Source organism: Cryptomeria japonica, chromosome 11 (genome assembly GCF_030272615.1).
Source record: "Cryptomeria japonica chromosome 11, Sugi_1.0, whole genome shotgun sequence".
Lineage (NCBI taxonomy): Eukaryota > Viridiplantae > Streptophyta > Pinopsida > Cupressales > Cupressaceae > Cryptomeria > Cryptomeria japonica.
The window spans coordinates 222,725,873-222,748,950 of NC_081415.1; the positions used below are offsets into that span (position 1 = coordinate 222,725,873).

The 23,078-nt window shown below is 37.5% G+C and overlaps 1 pseudogene; it reads left to right on the forward strand.

Annotated features, from left to right (window-relative positions):
- The window catches only part of LOC131053392 (probable LRR receptor-like serine/threonine-protein kinase At1g56130), a 279,171-nt pseudogene that overhangs the window by 161,224 nt on the left and 94,869 nt on the right, over nt 1–23,078 (forward strand).

Below are 23,078 nucleotides of genomic sequence, written 5' to 3' on the forward strand. Positions count from 1 at the left end.
TTTATGAAGGAATTCAAACCAAAAGAAAAAATAATAATTTATTCATTCCAGTCTCTGTGAGACTATGTTTCTCCCTTGCTGTGTATGAAACTATTTTAACAGCTTTTTAAAAAAAATATATATATATTAATTTAAGCGAAACTTATTCCGCGTGGCGTGTTTGAGTTTTGGCGGATTTGGGGAGGGTTTACGGCTGAGCCAAGGCCCTCGACCCAGGTTTGGGGACAGCCAAGGCTTCCCTAAGCCTGGGGAGAGGCCTGCGGAGGCCATGGCGTGACCTCCACGCAGCCAAGGCTGGGTGGAGACCATGTCATGGTCTCCCCAGCCCTTCCGCAGGGAAAGGGAAGCTCGCGTGGGAGGAGCCCATGTGGCCCCCACGTGGTTTTTTCTTGAAGTTTTAAATATTATAAGTGTTTAATGTTTTTTTATTATTTTTTTTTTAATATGAAAAAAAAATAAAATAAATAAATTTGTTAAATTAAAAGTTTTCTTAAAATTAAATTTCCAATTATTGATTAATGCTTGTTATATATATGATTAATGGAAATTAATTTGTGTATTTATACTAATCGATATTAATTCGAAATTTGTGCAAACGCATTAATTATTAGCGAGATATATTTTATTAATAGAGATTAATAATTATATATTAACTAATAATTAACTGGGTTATTGTGCACTGTTAGTCGTTAATTGTGTATATTGTATTGATCGTGGAATAATGAATATACCCCTTTAATTAACAGTTCATTTGGATTCTGCTATACGTGCGTAGGAAAGTAAGATTTGGATTTGGGAAATGATTACCTTCATTTGGTTTCCCTTTTTATTTTTTTATATGTTCCGTGATCCGTATAGTGCATCTGGGATTGAGAAATATGAAACTGTACAGGACGGTTTAGAACCAGTATGTTTATGACGTTTTGATTGGAGATTAAATAGCTTATTTTAATTGATTAATAGTTGTCTGATTTTATTAATATAAATTTGGTTTAAAAACTCATTATGGCTTAATTTGCCTGTTCGATGCTTTGAACCTTAGGAGTTAGAAAACCAAGAACAACTTATCCCTTGATGAGGTAGATAACTGTAATCTGTTTTTAGATCGTGTAGAGAACTTGATCGACTTGTAATGATTAAATCAATTTGAGAAAATATTGTCTTTTCTGATTATTGCTTTGCGAGTTTAAATTCTGTATTCGCCTTTAATTATGAAATGGCAAGATTGCTTTGTTTAGTAGGACCCTGTCGTATGGATGATTTGGTGTTCCTGTTTTAGTCCTCGATTTCCGAGTTGACTGTTGTATTGTGGTAGTGTCGTTTTGATCATCTCCTCCTTGTGTGTGAGTCGAATGATGATTGTGGTTGACCTTAATTTGTCAGGTCTCTAGTTAGAGTACCGTCAGTAAGTGTTCATCCTTGAGTCGTGTTCGACCAGATGATTGTTTCTCTCTTCTTGAACTCCGTTCGTCTAACCATGTGTATTCCTTGGTTTGAGTTCGTCTGAGTCAGTCTAGTGTCGTATGGGAAAGTGGCTTTCGATTGGGGGCCGCGCCCAAAGTGGCTGCTGGATAACCCGTCGGAAGTGAGTCTGATAAGTGATAACCTAAGTAGATTAGAATATAATCTCTAAATAAGATAATGTGCCTCACACATGGGACGAGTGCTATCATAGATTCGACATGCTGTGAGAAGGCCTAAAATGGCAAACCATCTTCCTTGTCTTCACGAGAGGATGTGTGGGTCCACATGAGGCTTGGATGGGCCGGAAGTTCGGATTAGGTTGCCAAGGTTACCAGTGTATGGGCCGAGACCTATGAAGACTTGCCATGGTATCCATACCAGGTTGTGTGATGACACTTGTCCCTACGTTCGCTAGCGTGTTGTCGCTTGTCCTGTTTTGAGTACCTTTGTGAGTCGTCCTTTGTCGCTGCCCTTGTGAGTGTCGGTTTCATGTTAGACCTTGGATGGTGATGGCTCAGTTTTATGGATGCTCTTCTGGACCTTTGTATTAGCTTTGATTATGTTCAGCTGGATCCTGTTCTTGTAAGGATCGTTTATGTATTAATGGACCGATGTGGTCATTTGTATATTGTTATATTTCGCCTTGATGGCTGGATTGTATGGTGTAACCTCTTGTACTCTTAACTTTATTAATTATCAGAGGGGTCTTGCAGTTGCGCAGACCCGGAGATGTAGCCCTTTAGGGGTGAACTCCGAGATCATTATGGTGTTATGTGATGTATTCTCTTATGTTTCCTTTATTCAGCTTTATCATGTATGATTAACTTATGTTAGAATGGTTAAGTGGATAATTGGAATTAACTATAAATGCTTATATTCAGCTCTTCCTTGAATGCCATGTTGATTGAATGCATAAGTGTTTTAAATGAGATTATCGTAGATGCTAGTATGTAATCATCTTTTAAATGCAATAAATTGGGATATGAAAGGATGTATCTTAGAGTAATGAATTATTCTCAGTTGTTGTTAAGGAATTTAAATATGCTTGGAAAGATCTCTTATGTTATGATGAAACCCTAGTGTATTAGAAAATGTAGATGTATGGTTTGTAATTTTAAATGAAAAGCTTGTATGAAGATTTTGAATGGATCTTAATGATGAATCCTTGCTTGTGATTTATATTTCCCTCTTTTGAAAGAAATTATCCTGATTGTGATTTATCTTGTTATTAAGATATTCAGCTTAATGGATTAATTGTGTGAGTTAAATGAATTGTGAAATTTAAGTAATCTCGTTGGGAAACTCTTTAGGAGATTGTTGTTAATGTCTTCCGCTACGTAATCTGAATCTTTGATATCTTGTTGCATCTTATGTGTTGTAACTTAAAAAAAAAAAAAATTTGCACTCTATTCTTGTTATTTTAGCTTATCCCTTCGGGGTTTCCTGGCGGGGCATTACAGGGGACATTACAAATACTTTCCCATTTCTGATTGAAAATAGGTAGGGGTTGCAACAAACCAATTGGTGTAGTATGCTCATCCTTGTTCATCTAGCAGGTGTGACACTCCTTGATGTATCTCAAGACATCATTCTTCAACCCTTTCCAAGAGAATCTTTCTTGGATCTGCCTATATGTCTTGAAAAAGCCTTGGTTACCAGTAAGAGGAATGTCATGAAAAGCCTGTTAAATCTTCCCTTTCAACTTGGATTTGAGCACTAGAAGAATCCATCCCTTGTACAAAATCAGCCCATCCACCAATTTGTACTTTTCATCATGAAAAGTACACTCTATGATGCTGGTTGCAAACTGATTTTTAGCATAATCAGCAAGCAACAAGTCCCTCAAATCATCCATAAGCTCACACAATGAGTTCAAATGAGGTCTTCGGGAAAGAGCATCAGCCACAATGTTATTTTTCCCTTTAACATAATCGATGTCAAAGTCGTAAGCCTATAGCTTACTTACCCACTTCTGTTGTCTCTCATTCAAATCTTTTTGATGCATGAAGTGCTTGAGGCTATTGTGATCCGTCTTGACAACAAATTTGCTCCCCACCAAGTATTGTCTAAACTTGGCTAATGCTTGCATAATTGCAAGCATCTCTTTGTCATAGATGGAATAAGTCCTTTCAGCTTCTCTTAACTTCCTACTCTCAAACACTATTGGGTGTTTTTGTTGCATCAAGACAACACCAACCCCTTCTCCTGATGCATCACATTGTAACTCAAAAGGTTTGGAGAAGTCGGGTATATCCAAAATAGGGCACATACTCATAATCTCCTTAAACTTACCAAACACTCCTTGTGCCTTTTCTGACCAACTGAAAGCCCCCTTTTTAGTGATATTGGTGAGGGGAGCAGCAAGCTGTGAGTAACCCTTCACAAACCTCCTGTAGAACCCGCATAGACCCAAGAACCCCTTCAAATGTGTCAAGTTCTCAAGTGGAGGCCAATCAACAATAGCCTTGATCTTTTCAGGGTCAACCTTGACCCCCTCTGCACTAATGATGTGACCAAGGTAAAGTAGTTCTCTCATTCCAAATTCACATTTGGACTCCTTAGCAAATAAGGGTTTTGACTCCAGTATATTGAGCACTTCATCTAAGTGTTGCAAGTGCTCTTCCCAAGACTTACTGAAGATGAGGATGTCATCAAAAAATATCAGCACAAACTTCATTAGCTATTTTGGAAGATCTTATTCATGCAAGAATGGAATGTTGTAGTAGCATTAGTCAAGCCAAAGGGCATGACTAGAAATTCAAAATGCCCAAAGTGGCACCTGGATGCAGTCTTCTCAATATCTGACTCCCTCATGCAAATCTAATAGTAACCCGATCTGAGATCAATTTTTGAGAAGAAAACCACTCCATGTAGCTCATCAATGATCTCATCAATCTGGGGAATGGGGTACCGATTCTTGATAGTTTTCTGATTTAGTTCTCAGTAATCCACACACATGCGCATGGTCCCATCTTTCTTCCTGACCAAAACCACCACTAAAGCAAATGGGCTCTTACTTGGACAGATGAACGCCATATCCAAGAGTTCCTTGATGGCCTTCTCTATCTCATCTATATGCTTCTTAGGATATCGATATGGAGTGGTAATAACCGGTTTTGCTCCTTCCTCCAAGTCAATGATGTGTTCAAATCCTCTATTTGGAGGTCTCCCAAGTGGTAAGTCCTCAAAGACTTTGTTCATTGTTGTGATTAACTCCTGAATATCTAAAGGATATTGCCTCTTTACTTCAACAGGATCGGATGGCATAATCATGCACTTTGCTGCCCACTCAACTTGTCCATGGAAAATCAGCTTTTCCATCCTTTTTAGTGACACAATACGAGGGCCTCCATTTGGCATCCCTCTCAATACTACCTTCTTTCCTTTAAATATGAATTTCAACTCCATGGTTTGCAAGATAAAAGTGATCTCTCCAAGAGATCGCAGCCACTATATGCCAAGGACCACATCATTTGTTCCTCCAATGTTAAGAACATAGAAGTTATCCTTGACTTCGTAGTTACCTAGCCTCGTAGACATATTGGAAACCATTCGTTTACAACAAATGGTTGACCCATCAGCCACCATGACCTTGAAGTCTTCAACTTCACCAGTGACAAGGCCTCTCTTTGCAAAAATTCTAGCATCGATGAAGTTGTGAGTTGCTTCGGTGTCAATTAGAGCAACCAATCGATGTTGTCCCAAAACTCCTTGAACTTTGAATGATTCATTCTTTTGAAAGATTGAGAGTTGGACTACTATACCCCCATTATCTTGATCACTTTCAGGCCCTTCTGGAACCTTTTCATACTCACTCTCCTCCATGTCAGTCCGTTGTTCAGAAATTTCAGAATCTGATCCATCAGCACAATAGGCTTCCAGCCAACGTACATTGCCCTTTCCATAACACCTATGACCCGGGTCCCATTGTTCTTTGCATGAGTAACATAAGTTCTTCCTTCGGACCTCTTGGCAGAGCTCATCATCCATCTGAGGAGGAAACTTCTTGGACTGATTGGAAAATTACTTCTTGTCCTTTCGATAGGGGAAAGGCCTGGACTGAAATTTAGACTTAGAGGCAGCCAACTCCATGCTCCGACATTTCCTGATTGCTTCAACCAAGGTGGGTGGATCAAAGGATTTAACCCATCCTTTCAAGGGTTCTTCAAGTCCTTCAGTGAATAGGACCACTAACCTCTTCTCAGAAATACTGCTAACCCTAAACACTATGTAGGATTGCAGATTTTTCAAGAGTTTGTGCAAGAAATCAGGTTTCATGATTGATCATGCATTGATTGTTGGATTGTTGATTGTGATCATTCCTTCAACTCACTTTGAAAACTTAAATATTTTGATCCAATCATTTGAAAACTATAAGGCATTTGTACAAGGTTTTGGGGTCTCAAGCCACTGATTCATCAAAATAGCATTTGCAAGCTCAATTTGCACAAAGTCGGACCTCTAGCCATCATATAAAAGAATTCGGGTTTCCATCACTGCCATGTAAGAAATTTGAGTTTGGAGGTTCTCATGTAAGAAATGGGGATTTTATTGTGCTCATGTAGAGATGGTGAGTTTGCGTAGTGCTCACGCACAATTTTCATCACTTCACCAGTTTGGACATTCGGGATTTTAAGCAACTATGCAATGCAACTCGGGGATACAAAGGTTAAATGTAGTATTTGGGCAAAATTTCAAGGAGACCTTACAATTCCACCTGTGTAATAACTAAAGAAAGAAATCTTGCAACCTCATCTTTCAAGACCTTTCTCTCAATCTTGTACTCACTCTTGGACTTGTCAAGATGAAACCCTCTCATTCTAAGGCTAAAGGCCACAAAAATGTTTCCAAGTGAACACTAGACTAACAAAACACCTAACCTAGCTAGTGAAAAGAGGCGTCCACATTTGCAATGGGGCGATGTGTGAAAACATCACAACATAGCAGTAGTCTTGCTTCAATTGATTGATAGAGAGGTACTCTCACAAATGATGTTAGTGGAGTGTGTTTGAGGAATGTAGGGATAAAGAGAAGGTTCCTTGCAAGAGGAAACTAATGGTGAAATACACACTCTAGAAGTTTCCTTGAAGTAGGTAGGATGTGAGGCATTCAAGCAAGAGAAGCACACTAGTGGTTTGCAGGAAGACAACATTGAATTTGTTCCCTACAAGACGAGATGGTTGAAGTGTTATTGTCGTATATCCTTGTTAGTAGAGTGTCAGTTAAAGTATTATTTCCACAAATGAGTTGTATTGGATGTGGATCTATGAACAAGCTCTTAATTCAAGTGTAAAGGTCTGAAAAGAAATCCCACTAAATGATAAAAAAAATATATCTGAAGTAACTTTTATGATATTATTGCACTATGCCTACCAAAAATCCTCTCTTATGCTTATTTTTATTTCCACGTTATTCATTTACAATCATATAAAACATATGCAAAAATAACTTAATGCATCAAATTGTGTGTTCTGGATGGTTTGAAATTTCAAATAACTTGAAATTCTTATGGTCAATTATATAAGATTATTGTATCTAACTTGTAATTAGAGAATTGATTCCAGTTGTTCTTTTTACTAAGAAGTTCGTTTGTAGGTATCTCCTTAGTTATTAAAAGATTTCTCTTCTCTTGATCTATATGTTAGTTGCTTACCATTTATGGTTGTGATATATTCTTTTGGCAATTTTAGCGTTTCATGATGCATGCCAACTTCCAGTTAGGATATCCTACAACTAATTGACTAAAATTTCACATGGCCATCATAACAAGAATTATAGGGATTGAGTTTACAATTTTTAATAAACAATAGTGTTCTTATGCAAGACTTCAAGGGCTACAAATTTAAAGAAAAAAATAGTTTAGTTTATGGCACATGCTTGATGTGTCTTAAGTGATTTTATTTGTCTATATACTTATTTTGAACTATTTGTTGTGTTAGGGACTTGAGTTTTAATAATTTTACAGGGGAGTTTCCTACTTCACTTCAAAACTTGAGCTCTTTGGTATTCTTGTAAGTGACTTGCCTAAAAACAGTATATTTGTTTGAATCACAAATATATATTCTCAAGAATTGTTATTCCAAAATTATGTTACTGATCTCATTAAGGTAGTTGATAATGTGGTTCTATTTGAACACAACTTGTATTACACCAATTGCAGGTTTCTTGCAAATAATAGTCTATCTGGGAGGCTTCCTTTGCAAATTAGTTCATCCCTTATATATATGTAAGATCTCTCTCTCTCTCTAACGCACACACACACATTCTCTCTCTCCCTCTCTCCCACACACAAACACAAAAATACATAGATATGCACATGGATACCTAGTATAAATGTAAATTAGAGCATATAATATATATGCATGCCATTGGGTTCTAGTTCTAGGCAAAGACAACCTAGGGTAGGCCTTGTGTTTTGCTTAGTGGTTAGTTAATTTCTTTTTGTTATAAAATAAATAAAAAAGTCTAGTTTGGGTTTGCCTAAGGTTCTTTTTGAACAACCTAAGTATAGAAGGATCTACAACATATCCACGATGCTCGAGAATAACCCTAGGTGAACCTAGGCTAGACCTTGACAAACCTAAAATAAAATATGTGATTTTAAACCTTTCTTAAAATTAAAACAAAAAATATTTAATTAACCCTAATTTCACAGTCACTCAAATCACATGCATTTCAAAAATAGAATAGATCAAAATATTATTTACCTTCAAGATACTATTTTTCATTCATTGTAACTTATCTCTCTCTCTATATATATATGTGTGTGTGTGTGTGTGTATCCCTTAGCTCCTCAAGTTGCACTCATTTCACAAATATAATAGACCAAAAATCTAATTGACTTCGAGCTGCCTTTTTTCATTCATTTAGTCATGAGTGTGAGTGTGTGTACACAAACCTGTTCATGAACTTGGGGAAGAAATTCATTGTATTGCATACCCAAACTTTAAACCTATGCCTAAGCCCAAACCCAAATAAATATCTTAGATCTTCTCATTGTTGACTGATATACATGTCTCAAGAAGGTCAATAATGGAATTTTAAGAAAAGTACCATAGGCATATGTGTAATATTATATCTTCAATGGGAACAAAGCAGGTTGGTCTAATGGTTGTGTTGTGCACACAGTCCCCGTCTCGGATAGGGGTTCCTTGATTGCCTTGCTAATTGTGTGTGAGAGAGAGAGACAAAGAGCTTGGTGTGCCAAAATGAAGATGAGGTCTGAGCATGTGAGAGACTAAGTGAACTATGGGGGCAAAGATTGAAAATCCTAATGTCAATCCTAGTGTCTAGCTTCACACCTCCTAGATTTGATATTTTCTATCAAGGATGGGAATAGGCCTTATCCCTTTTTGGCTTTCCCACCATCCAAGGTTGTCTTAGGTCTGCTCCCCAAAGGGTTTCTCAAAGATACCTATTCAATGACCAAGATTCATTATAAAGCTCTTCAAAGTTTGTTTTTTGCAAAGGAAAGGTCTGATTTCTTCTTTTTCAAGCTCCCTAAAAAATGCCTAAACAAACACCGAAATTGACCAAAGTTTATAGCTAACTTGGGACAAGTTCGAAGTTTTTTGCCTCTAAAATTTCATCATTTTCAGAACTTTCTACTTGAAGATCCCTTGGAAAATGCCAAAAAAAGTACCAAAGTTCATACTATTCATGACAAGGTTTCGGTGTTTGCAGAGTCTTTGGACTGAAAAGTATGAAATTAAGGCTGAAGTTTGGGCTAGAGGTCATGGTTTCCTCCAAATTCATTGGTTTGCAGTGAAAAGAGATGGATTTCAGTCATTTTATACAACCTAGTTTCAGACAAGGGCATTAAACACCTCTCATGAGCATGGGAAAAGGAATTGTAGCACAAGATCCATGTGTTTAGGAGGCTAAGAGGTAAAATAAGAACAAGGAGTAGAGCTGAAATGAATACCAAGCTATGGTGTTTGCAAAAGAGCCAACTTTATTCCCTAAACCTTGCAAATTCCAAAGCACTTGAAAATATCTCTTGGTTGAAAATTTTGTACACTTGGGAAAATATACAAAATTGTGGTTTCAACCACAGTGTGTGAGTAAAAATCTCCTAATTAAGGGAAGGCTCCCCCTATCTATCTAATACTAAAACTAAAATAGGATGTAACAAACAGTCTTTCTTCTTTTTTCAAGAAAGCCAATATCCTTTTCTCTTCACAGAAAAGTGATAGCAATTTAACATAAAACAACAATAACAACTTTTTGAAATGAAATGAGAGAAAATAAATGAAGTTTCTTGAAAGTTCAAAGACTTCCGTCACTCCCTTTGGGATGGGACAACAACACCAAGCTCAAAGTCTTGACCATGTGAAGTACTATCTACCCTTTTCTATTCTAATGATGTCAAGAACAAATTATGACAACACAAAGTCTGAAATAACTTATTTCTTTCTACACAAAACTATGGGGGCAAACTGCATCGATAGAAGTAGGGAAAATTTAACCTCTGAGTCTGACACTGATTGGATCGACCAGGTAGATATAGAGCCTAAGACTATAGCCATGGTAGAGGAGGGGCGAAGAGCACGAGCATAGATAGGAGATTCAGAGGCAGATAGTGACATGGATGTTCCTGATGTTGGTGAGCATGGCATGGTATCACGGGGAGCGGCTATGGCTGTCGAATCATCCAAGACCTACCTTACATGCCTTCGCAGGGGGCCAGGGCTGGAGGGTGCAGCCGTGCTGGCTCCTCTGAGCCATAGGCTTGTAGTTGTATTTACCTTTGGTATTTGTATGAAATATTTGATGATGATCATATGATGACATGGATTTTTTATTCCATGAGTTTTGTAATATTGTATACATTTGACAATATTTATATATCTATGTTTGTTATTTCCTTCAGCTACAATTTGTGTTTATGCTTATGTGATTGATGCATACTTGTGTATGTAATCAAATGAGCCAAGTTTGATGATGTTATTGTGTCTTTAAGGTGTATTCAATAAAGGGTACCTGAAACAAGTTTTAAATCTTTAAAAATCTCTAAATTTCTTGAGTTTTTCACTTTCTCGAGTCCAGCCGAGTCTGACTTTCAGTCCCGAGTCCGAGTCCGATTCGGCCTTGCCGAGTCCAAGTCGAGTTCGAGTCCCATTTCTTTGCTTGCAGCACAAAGTCTGCAAATCAAATTTGATTAAGCCCTTTAAGAAACACATGCAAGAAAGGTAATATTGAACATAAACTCAAGAATATAGCACAAAGTCTCAATACTTGAGTAATTTTCTTCTATTCCTTTCAATTCTTCAATTTACACATAAAAGTGCAAAGTCTTCTTTGCTGCAAATTTGGCAGAGTTTTTGCTTGCTTTCCAAAAGATATCGATTACAATAGACCCTCTCAAGTATTTATAGGAGAGGAGTCTTGAAAAAAAGCTGGGAGGATCCTAACTAACTGGAGAAATTCTCTCAACCACCAAGAGTTATTCAATAACTAACTATGATTTACTCAAAGTTACAAGTCCTATTCTAAAATGACTTGTTACTCGTCTACTTGTAATTACAAAAGTGCAAGTAATGACTTGACTTGCAATTTACAAAATGTTTTTACAAATAAAATTGTCAAAAGAAAAACTACAACTAAGAGATTACAATTCTGAAAAATGCAACTAAGTGTTGAAAAACACTTAGGTTGCAGCATGCAAAGACATGAATCCTTCAAACTTCTGGATGATTGTTCGTAGCTCAGCGGGATTTGGCTCATGGGTGTTCTTGGAAACAATCATGGTTTTCACAATGGTATCATGACATTGAAGAAGCATAGAATTTTTCTTCTCCAAAGTAAACTGGATTTCCTGCAAGAAGATTTGATGTTTCATTAAAACTTGAATTGAGGCAGCTGAAAATTGGTCATTGCTCGACTCATTATGAATCTTCGTTTGTGGATCTATGAGAACTTCTTCTTTTGGTATCAACTCCCCATTCTGACATGATATTGCAAGAGGCCTTCTCACAGTGAGAAACCACACCTTGGAATACTTCAACTCGCAATCTCATTGTGTCATCAATCTCTTCAATGAGGGATTTGAGAACGAGGGCTTTGTTCTCTAGAAGCTCTTCAAATTCTAGATAGATGACCCTGGAAGGAATAATGTCATGCTCCTGAAGAACATTCAACTGTTGTTGAGGCATCTTGCACCAAACCGTCAGGCTACCTTCAACCCCTTCCAAGTTTTATTTGAAAGTCTCAGAGGTATGATTCAATTTTTCTTCAATGGTCTCCAACTTAACCATCACTTGGAATATGTCTTTTAGCACTTGCATACACAGATCATGAAGCTGATCCACCCAAGAGTCCAACGCTTGTACCTTCTGAGAAGCTCTTTCAACTTCTTGAATTGATTCTTGTGAACTAGAAGAACTTGAAGGATTACTCCCTTCACCAGCAAGTTTTGTGATTTTATGAACAACTACAACAAGTTGCCTATTCTCCTCTTCTAGCTTGTCTTTCTTCGCTAGATGTTCATCATACCACTGCACTACTGGAGCTATGAATTGCTGGGCATCATGATTGACCACTTCATGCGTTTTTTTACCCAATTCTATCCTTGTGACCCTGTAATCAGCAGTTTGCATTTCCACGTGTGGCTTATCTACAAGGAGCTCAACAATTTCTGCCACTTTCATCTTGTTGCTCTCAATTGTTACCCTTGAGATCGTCTTGGCTCTTTTAGCAACCTTGGGCCTAGATTGCTTAAGCTGCTGATAATCAAAGACATCAGGAGAAATTTCCTGCTTCTTCCTCTTGGGAGTGAAAGAACTAAGCCATGTAGGTAAAATGACTAGTTCTCCTTCAGTAGCAGCTGAAAGCAAAGGAAAAGCAGTTTCTGTTTGAACAACTGTGGTCAACCTGGGGGAAATATCTGTTTGAATGGCAACCATGGCTTGTTCAGTAACCAAAGGGAATGAAGATTGTTTCATAAACTCCTCAAAGTTGGAAGTATAGGTATCAATCTCTGACAAATGAATACATGTAGGAGTATCCTCAAAGATTTCCAACAAACTCTTTTGTTGATGATCAAGAGGTGGCTCAACTGCTGAAATGGAAATGGCATTCTGAGGAGACTCATCCACTACTGTGTTAGGAGGAGATAGAGGCAACTCCATGAAAACTAAGGGAGGAATCTCATGAGGTGACTCCGAAGCCAGTGACTTAGGAGCATCATCTGATTGTTGTCCTTCCTCCGGATCATCAGGATCAATCACATGAATGTGAATCTAGGACTTTTCTTTCCCATGAACTGTTGCCTCCTTAGCAAGAAGCACCATTGCCCGACTAACCTGCAATTTGATCCTTGTGCCTGAAGCTGATGCACCTTCCTTGTTGTCAATCTGAATCTCAGACTTACATCCAAGAGGCCCCGTACAATCATCTTCTTTTCCAACCTTGATCGTGATGAGTCTAACACCATTACCTTTGAGCCAAGTGTTGGTGTTAGCTAGGATAGGCTGAAATTTTTCAAGAATGGAAGTGCATTCTTTATGTGACCACTGGATTAAAGGAAGTGGGGCTTCATCAACCCTCCGTGAGATATACTTTGGATCAAGCACAATCCCATCATCAATCATCCCTTGTGGAATTTCCACCAGGTTCAAATCAATAATCATCTCAAGGGTAAGCCGACAATAGTCCATCTTAAGAACCTTCTTTTCTGTACGGAGATCCACCCAGATATCCTCTATGCGATGCACATGTATGAAGGACTTTTTGATTCTCTCCTTCATACCTTGGTAATCAAAATCTTCCCTTGACTTAAACCTTTTGAGTTTTATCTCCTGCATCTTGATCTCCATAGCTTTGGCTTTGGTGGATGTGATGAGATAGTATTGGCCAATCTTCAATGGGTTAGTTGTAGAAATCCCCATTCCAACCTTATGCTTGATAGATTGATGTGCATGAACCGCCATGATTTTTCTTCCCAACTCCATAAGAATAATCTTATTAGTTGAGTATCTAGGGAGCATGTATGGCTGCCCATTATAACGTCCAACTCTCATATAAGTGAAAGTTGGGAATTGAAGGAACAAACAACCATACTCATTCACCCTTTCCCATGCCTCATCAAATATTCTTCTATTCTTTAAAGTCTTGTCAAATTGACACATGAAATAACCAAAGAATGCATCTTGAACCCTTCTGAAATGTAATCTGCCGGGTCTCAAGGGCAGCCGATCCTAGTACTCCCACACTGGTATAAGCAAGCGATCACCCTTGGTAGAAAGACCAGAGAAATGTCTAAGTGATGTTGCCAAATACACTAAGTATGAATTTATGTAAAATGTCATAGTGGTAGGGACTGCTGCAAGTTGTTCACACAAAGCATCACTAATAATTTCTCCCCATGATATGTGATGGGACTGCCTTATGAACATGATAAACTAATACATCCAAGGCTCAAAAACATTAGAATGCTCAAGACCTAACATTCTGCTGAGGAGAGTAATGATGTCTCCAATTTCTCACTTGAAGTCACAACGATATAACTTAGCCCACCTTGTAAAAGCGGCTCATGGCTCATGGATCTATCTGTTAATGTGACGTTTGCAGTCCTTTTCCCTCTTGACATAGTACTCAGCTGCACTATCCTTGGAAATATCCATATACATAGATGCTGATGGTATTATGAAGACTTTCTCAATAGTATCCGCATCAAGGTGGATTATTTCCTCCACATCATCATTTCTAATGGTTCTCGTCTCCTTGTCGAAATGGTGAGCGCAAGCAAGAACAAATTTAGGTTCTAGGGAAGCCACTGGAAAAGAAGATGCATGATGAATGTGGTTGTCCAACAAAGCTACATATTACTATCCTGCAGATCTTCCACCCTTTTGATGAATTCTAACATGTCAACATGCCCAATTTTTGTATCCTTGATATGATCCATAGGAGAGGAAACATGTGTAGGAGAAACCTCATTCTGGTATTCATCATATTTATATTTCATCTTCTTTGGAATGGAAGATGATGGTAAACCTGACATTGAAGAACAATATGGTATGCTACGATGAAGACTTAAAAGTATCAAAGCAACATCAAGATCAACTGCAACTATCATCTTTGGAAAAAACTCTAACCCTTGCACTTCACAATTTTGTGAGAGGAAGATGGGAAATAAAAAGGGATATTTGAAACTTGACTTTGACCAATTTTGGATCTTGGGGAACGTTTTACAAGTATACAAGTGGGGAAGGACAAACATGCAATTGTATTTTTGAAAACCGAATGCAAGTATACTTGTAAAAAGGAAAATGGAGAAATGGGTGGAAAATGAGATTTTGAAATGCGGGAAATGATGGGAATGATATGTATGGATAAAGGCAATGAGTATCAACAAAAATGGAAGGATTTTGGGAAGATGGCTTTCAAGAAAATGGGAAGAACTTTTCAACATGTAATCCGGTTTTAAAAACCCGATTTTGAAAGAATGGGTATTTTTCAACTTAGAAATTTGGAATTTCACCAAAAGATGGTTAAAATTTTCCAGCCAAAGGGGTAGATTAATTGTTTTCATCTTACTTGCAATCGGGATTTAAAATTCCGAATGCAAGTAAAGAGGGAAAATGGGGAAGATCAATGCAATTTACAAATTGCTTTGCAAAGGAGAAAATTTCTCTCACAAAACTGTTTTAGGCAAGAACTATCAAAATAAACATATATACTGTTGGTAATTCACACTCATTGGATTCATATGTTGTCATTGATGGCAACAAGATTTTGTAGAAGGCAGATACCGAAATATATCGATAGATACCATCATTGGAGTAATTAGGGTCATAACCGACACCAACATCCAATACTTCAGTGGAGCCGACATCAGTTTGGGATCCGGGAAAGGTTTTCTTTGTAAAATCATTTTGTAATTATTGTATAGAGCCGACATTGAATATCTTTTGTAACATGTTGTAAGCCGACATAAGGCATATTGTTTGTAAAGGGTATATAAGTGATTTTATTAGGTTAGTTTGCTATATAACGAATGTGGAGAAAAAAAAGATGCGAAGGATATGTATGTAGATCATTTGTATGCGAAGGTAGTGTCATGCAATGGTCAATAGACAGTTTGTAAAGCATTCTTAGAGTAAAGGAGATATCGGTAAAAGGGTTTAGGGTTTATGAACAGGTACAAAACATAGCTATAACCGGAACTCTTTTTGGCATTATAGATGCATTTTGTGAGTTCACCATTATTGTTTCATCTCAGTAGAAGCTTGTAGTCAGTGAGACTTTTTGTGTTGAGCATTGTGCTCTAGGAAGTGTGCCTTCCTACATGTGCAGGCCCCCATGCTATGTAATATCTTTCATATGGCCAATGACTTGATATTGTGGGTCACAAATCCCACCGTGGTTTTTCCTCTTTGAGGTTTTCCACGTATAAAACTTTTGTGTGTTATGGTGTTCATTCATGTGGATGGTTTATTTACTTCATGTTATATGTTTCTTCATTTACCGATTTAAATGTGTATGTTATAATAAGGTAAAATCTTATAACATCGGCAGGACACTGATTCACCCCCCCTCTCAGTGTTCTTGGATTCCTTCTATTCCAAGAATTGGTATCAGAGCCTGGTGCCTTGGAGGAAGTTTAACAACTTGAGGAAGATCCTGAAATCGGATTCATTGAATATGGCTATGGAGAAGCAACTTGAGAAGGCACTTGAGGATTATGATGCTAAAAGGTTGAAGAACTTAAAGCTGAAAGATGAATTGAATTCTATTAATGAATTCATTCTTGTTCTGCAAGAAAGCTTATCATCTGCTCAAGCTAGGAGGAAGGAACTTTTGCAAAACCAGGATGATAAAGAGAAAAATACACTTAAGGAACAATGTTAGAAACTAAGTCAACAAAACATGCTCATGAAGAATGAAATGCAAGACCTAACTATGAGGATGTCAAACGATATTGAGGACAGAAAAAAGAAGGAAGAAAATCTTGTTGTATCTCTGAAGAAATTTTTTGAAGAATGTGGCAGATTGGCTCGTGAGAATGATATGTTGAAAACTAATTTGGTACAATCCCAAAATAATGAACAAGAGCTTGAAAGACAAATAATGGTTCTGAGAAATGATCTGACTACTGCAAGTGAGTATAAAAAAAAATTCAGGATTAGTGCTGCACAGCTGGATGATTTATTGAAAAGACAAAGGCAGAATGAATATTCTAGAGGACTTGGATTTGAACAAGGTGAAAGCTCTAGTACTGCAAATGAAGGTCAGACAACCGATATGCAGAACCCATCAGACGACCGACACCAGAGGAAATCGGTAAGGCAATCTAATGCTTACAAATTCAATGGTAGATGCTTTGTTTTTAATAAATTTGGCCATATCACTAAACAATGTAGAAATAGGGCAAATCAAAACTCAATTCAGTTCCCGGTCATTGCACAAATTGCAAGAAATATGGTCATAAGTCAAAAGATTGCAGAATGAATGTTAAGTGTCATGCATGTGGAAAGTTTGGACATTTGGCTAACCAATGCAGATCAAGGAATGACACCAGATAGGGCAAAGAAATTCAAAAGAACAATGTTACATGTTATGCATGCAACAAAATAGGCCATATTGCTAAGTACTGCAAAAGCAAGACTAAATAGGTTAGCAATGACAGAGCAAATGAGAAAGCAAAGGAGAAGGTAGATGAATTACAACAAGATCACACCAAGAGATGGGTTAGAAAGTTTGAGGAACCAAGTGGAGATGCAACTACACTGGTAACTGCACCAGTAACTCCACCAGTAGAACAGAGTATTCCTGCACCAACAGGAAATTCAACCGATAACTAAGGTAGACGCCTTAGGGGTTGGCAAATTTATTACAAATCTTGCATATTCCTCGAAAGAGATCTGGAAAGAGATCTGGAGAGTTGTATTGATCATTAATGGAGGTTATCCGGCATAAAACTGTGAAACCAACATCCGGTAGGGCACACTGGTAAGCATTTATGACAATGGATAATTAGGGTTTACTTGCTGATAAAAAGGGAAAATTGCCTCATTTTCACTCACCTAGCACTCAAGAAAACCAGAGCGAAGCAAAGGCGAATCATAGGCGATCAAAAGCGAGCAAAGGCATTCTAAAGAGATTTATAGAAGTCATCAAGATCTTTCAAATGGCAATTGTTATCTAGGTATTTCTTTGAAATGGCATTCAGATCATCCTTTGCTCCTACTTTCATTGTGAATGCCACGATAGTTGAGGTTAAGGATAGGATTAGACCTGTTTTCAAAGAAGTTCCTCAAGTAGCAATGAAGACTGGGCAGCTCTAGAACAATCAAGCCAAAATACCAAATCATTGAATACCTAGGGTTATCCGGAATCCTGTATATACCAGAATTCAAGGATGAAATGATTAGATATGTTTTGAGCAAGGTCCATAATGAATTCATCTGGCTAGACTGACCTCATATGATCACCAAAGAAGCAATTCAGGTGGTCACTGAATTACCCAAAGTCGGGCAAGAACCTGGCAAGAAGATCTCCAACACTGAGGTGGAAAAGCTCATTGGTGCAACCCATGATGGAAGGTCGATGAGGATAAGCACCATTAAGGACTCAGATGTAAAATTTGCTAGCATGATCATCGGTTACAAGGTAACACAATCAAATCGATTAAACTTTGTTGCCAGTTCCTATATCCATGCTGCATATCAAATGATAAAGAATGATAGAAAATACGATTTGTGTGAATGGTTAAGAAGTGAATTGATGATAAATCCAGGAAAAATCAAAGGTGTTAAGAAAGGGACATTCTAGTAGGCAGGCAGATTAGAGATGCAATCACCGGTCTTGGCAGCAACATGGATGAGAAGTTATGGGGTTTCTTTAAATCTTTCCAAAAGAACATGAGACTAAAGGAGAGAATCTCCAAACACATTGTGAAGAAATACTCCACTGAAATCTGCTTCATGGTGAAAATAGATGAGACTCTCATGGAAGCGGTGGAATCTAGAACAATATGAGTCAGTGAATTAGGTTATGAAGTTGATGACAACATTCTGGAACTGTATGCAAAAATGTTGCTTGATGCTCCTTTAGATGATAAGGCTGAACACTTTGGTACTACAAAGGAGAAGGCACTTGAAGTTAAAATTGGCTTCAATAAGAAAAGGAGGGAAAAGAAAATAGACAAAATGTTTGTTTTCGTTAAGAATGTAATTCACAGGATAGATACAAAACTAAGTTCTGGATCTAAACCGGTAGATCAACCGACAATGGCAGCTGCAGCAACTGAAGTGACAAGTGCTCCAGAGGTAAAGAAGCCAGAAACCTTCATATCTCCTATCACTTCTGACTCTAATATAGAGGATAATCAACCTCTTGCGTTTAGAAGGGTATAGAGGAAGAAAGTTGACAAGCCTCCAGTAGAAGAGAAGAAGATAGAACCAAGGAGGAAGCTAGTAAGAAAGGTGACAGCAACATTCACACCTCCGGCAAGGAAACCTATCTAGAAGAGGAAGCCAGCTCCATCCACCCCTGCAACCCCCGACAAGAAGAAGAAAAAGAGTGAGATAGATGAATCAATTGAATCTGGTAATGTTACCATCATCCCCCCAATGACTTGTGCAGAATTAGTTGATGAGGTAACTAAAGATGGAATTTTGAAAAATGTGTCAAATTTTTATTAGCATTCAGATGACAATGAACAAAATGAAATGGAAGAAGCAATTTTGTTATATTTAGACATATATAAGAAGGCTTTGGTAGAAATTTTGAAGGAAATTCCTTTATCTTTGTATAATAAGTTGGATGCAAGGAGATTAGATGCAGTCAAGAGGGATAGAGAGATTAAAGAAGTTGAACTTTAAAGCATTTGTGGTTCTATAACTAATGAGGAAATGAAAAGATATATAGAAGTTGAAAATGGAACAATCTTTAGTAGAAAACTCTGACAAATAAGCTTAATGATGGGTAGATTCAATGAAATAATAAATGAGACCAGAGAAGGTTGGGCTAAATTTTTCCAAAAGAATCCTGATTTCCTTACTTCCCAAGAAGAATTTTCTAGGGCAACAACTCACACCATTCCGGACAGATCCAAAGGAAAAGAAATTATGGGAAGCTCAAATCAAATTTTGAATGAACTAGTAGATAATTCTCAATCAAATAAGAGTGTACAGACTCCACTGTTAGATAAACCTAAAACTAATGAGAGTGTACAGGCTAAACCAACAAAGACAACATCTGTACAGTTTGAGCAAGGTAATTGTTATCTAAAATTTCATTACCCATGTAATTTTAGCCAAAGGATGCATATTTATCAAATGATTGCATTTACAAAAGGTACATTGCAGTGTTTAAAAAGGAAAAAAGGCGTATTTTTCATTTGTATTGAACAATGATAGATTACAAATTGAGTTCATGCATCTGAAGCATATTTATATACATTGAGTTTCTTAAAACCTCACACAAGCCATGAGCTTAGCATTTCTATCTTTCCTACATATCCAAAACAGAAAAGGATAGAATCAAATAGTGAGTGTGAGGATAACCAGTCATTGCCTTGGGTTGCTTTGACTGGTTATTGGCTGCCCCGTTGCCCTTATGAATGTTTTCTCGATCTTCAGACTCTGAAAAACCCCTACTTTCCTGCACAAAAGAGAAGAGGTGTTAGATCCAAACAGATCTAAGCAATGAAAGATTATCCTACAACGTATCATTTATCATAGCCTATCATATTTCTGTTTTGAAAGGGCGGGAAAGATAAAGACACAAATCACTGCTTCAGGAGAAAGAAATGTTTATGCTAATGTGTTTGTTTCATGTGCAGATAATTAGTTACTCTAATTGGCATGTGCCCCTGACCGAGGCTCCCTTCGGGTATGAGCCCGACATACCCTTTAGAGTAACTAATCTCAGAATGTCAAAATGGAATGATGAAGAAACCAACTGAAGTATCAAAGGGACATATTTGTTTTAAATATGAAACCTTTTACTTTACTATTCATGATATGCATAAAAAGAAAGCATTAATGGATAAACTGTGTTAAGGGACATATTATTCCAATATGAAACCTTACAGTAAATGCTACATAGTGAAGATAAATGATTCTGTTTCTGACAAGGCTCTTCTGATTGTCGTTCACAAGTTTTCGCAAGTTCTTCGCAATTTTCAGTCTCTCGGCATCAATCTGGCTCTTCAACTGTAATCGTATGGGCAACTTGTGCACAGTTAATGTTCTGCGTCTACAATGGCTGCTCAAGTGTTTAAACTTAATTGCAGATGTGACATTCTTCACTTGGGCCTTTAATTCTTTTGCGGGAAGTACAGTTCGACCAAAATTATAGTAATTCAAGTTTTCGATGAAACCCTTGTCTTCGGCCGAGCGTTTTGATCTTCCATCGAAAGCCCATTCTCCTTGATATTACCTTTTCGGTGAGTAACACATGTCGAGAAGCCATTTTCAAGACTCATCGAAATCATCTTTTCATCGACAAACTTTCTTTCGGTAAGTCATTTGCAAGTTTCATCGAAATCATATTTCGATGAGTTCCCTTCTTCGGTAAAGGCTCATGTATGTTCATCGACAGTCCTTTTCCATCGATATCCTCCCTTATCGATGAAACACTTTTTCTTTTGTTCGACATCATGTCATCGATGAGATCTTGCATTTCGATGAATGCTTTATGAGTTTCTTCGGTGGTTATATCCCTTCGAAATCACTTTTTACCTTTTTGCCTTCTGTTTCCACTTTTCGATGAAACTTGGAGTATCAATGAGCAGTTTCCTAAATTGATCGAAGGTGATATTCCGTCGAAGACCTTTTGCATAGTGCTTCACACGTCACGCTCTGTTTCGATGAAAGCACTCTTTCGATGAAACTTCTTTCGGAGTGCTCGATACAGGTTGCTGGCCGAAACATCTTTCAGTCTTTACGCCTGGTATTTTTAAATATAGTGTCTAACAGATTCAATGTAACAGGTTGGTATAGAAACAGAGCATTTGAAATATTAGAAACAGAGCATTTGAAATATTTTAACACATGTTCGAACAGCAAACTTCAATGAAATCAGAATCAACTGGTAATGAAATGAGTGTCACGAGCCCATGCTCGAACTTCATTTCTACATAAGATTAAAATGCACAGTCAGGAGACGTAAGGAATGCATGTTCAAACAGAAGTTTTGTCCACCAAAAATTGTGGCTGGTTGTTTCTCTTGTCAATATCTATATCATAAGGAGAGCATATAGGATCATGCATAACCACTTGGGAAATATTCAAAAGGAGTTGAGATAATTTTGGAGACAAGAACGTTTTTATAGGAACATGAGGTTGTTTGAAACCAAATGGAGTAAATCTAGGGAGGTGGAAGCACTTTCAGGTGAAGGGTCGAAGTTGGACTTTTTCACCATTTTAGGGAGCTTTTATTACTTGGTTGAGCTTTTTAAGGCTGTTTCTAGTGATCTGTTGGGTTGGTTATTGATTAAAGAAGACTTTTCCATGTTTGTAACCCTTTTTGGTGACTTCTAGACTCCTCTTTTTGAGGCCCTTTTCTTGCATCCGTCCCAATCAGTTGGAGAGTTTTTGTACTTAATGCCTGAAGACACTTCAGTTATTTTTTAGTTCTGATTTATGCAAGAGCAGTGTTTTTGAGACAGCTTCTTGTCCTTAGCATTTCTTTTGCACAGATTCTGTAACTCAGATTTGGGAGTTCTGATTTATGCAAGAGCAGTGTTTTTGAGACAACTTCTTGTCCTTAGCATTTCTTTTGCACAGATTCTGCAACTCAGATTTGGGAGTTCTGATTTATGCAAGAGCAGTGTTTTTGAGACAGCTTCTTGTCCTTAGCATTTCTTTTGCACAGATTCTGTAACTCAGATTTGGGAGTTCTAATTTATGCAAGAGCAGTGTTTCTGAGACAGCTTCTTGTCCTTAGCATTTCTTTTGCACAGATTCTGTAACTCAGATTTGGAGATATTATATATGAAACAGCATCTTTTGGAGTGATTTTCTATGGAATCAAACCTTGTTTTCCTTCCAATTTTTTGTGTACAAGCATGATTGATGAAGCTAAATTTGTGAGTTATATTGCTCCTTGCTTACTTGTCTCAGTCAGTACCTTAATATAGGAACATGTGTATGTTTGCAGGTCATAATATGTGTTTAAAAGTTCAAGATTTTTGAGTGAAAGATTACTATTCCTCATTGGTTCATCTCAAGACCTTATTATGAAATACTTATGCAAACGTATAACAGGAAAGAAGTGTTTATCAATTAAAGTAGAATATTGTAGACTGAGATCAGTTTTTTATTATTTATCTCTCACATTTTGGTGTATCACTAGGTTCTAGTTAATTTTATTTCAGTTTTAAGTACCTTTTCTGTAATTTCTTACCCTTTACCCTGCAAAGTTAGTCCAATATTAGAGAGTATCAGGTGATTATCCAATAGGAACCGGCCTAGGAACCGGAGGTTTCATTTCAAGATTGCGCATTACCCACATGCAGAAGTGAATCCCATGTTAGGCCAGATTGCTAAACTTATAGTTTAGTAGGGTGCAAATTTGAGCCTTAACAGTTTTTGGCACGCCCAGTGGGACCTTAAAGGAGGTTCATTTTCATATTTTATGCTGATTTTGATGCACTGTCAGCA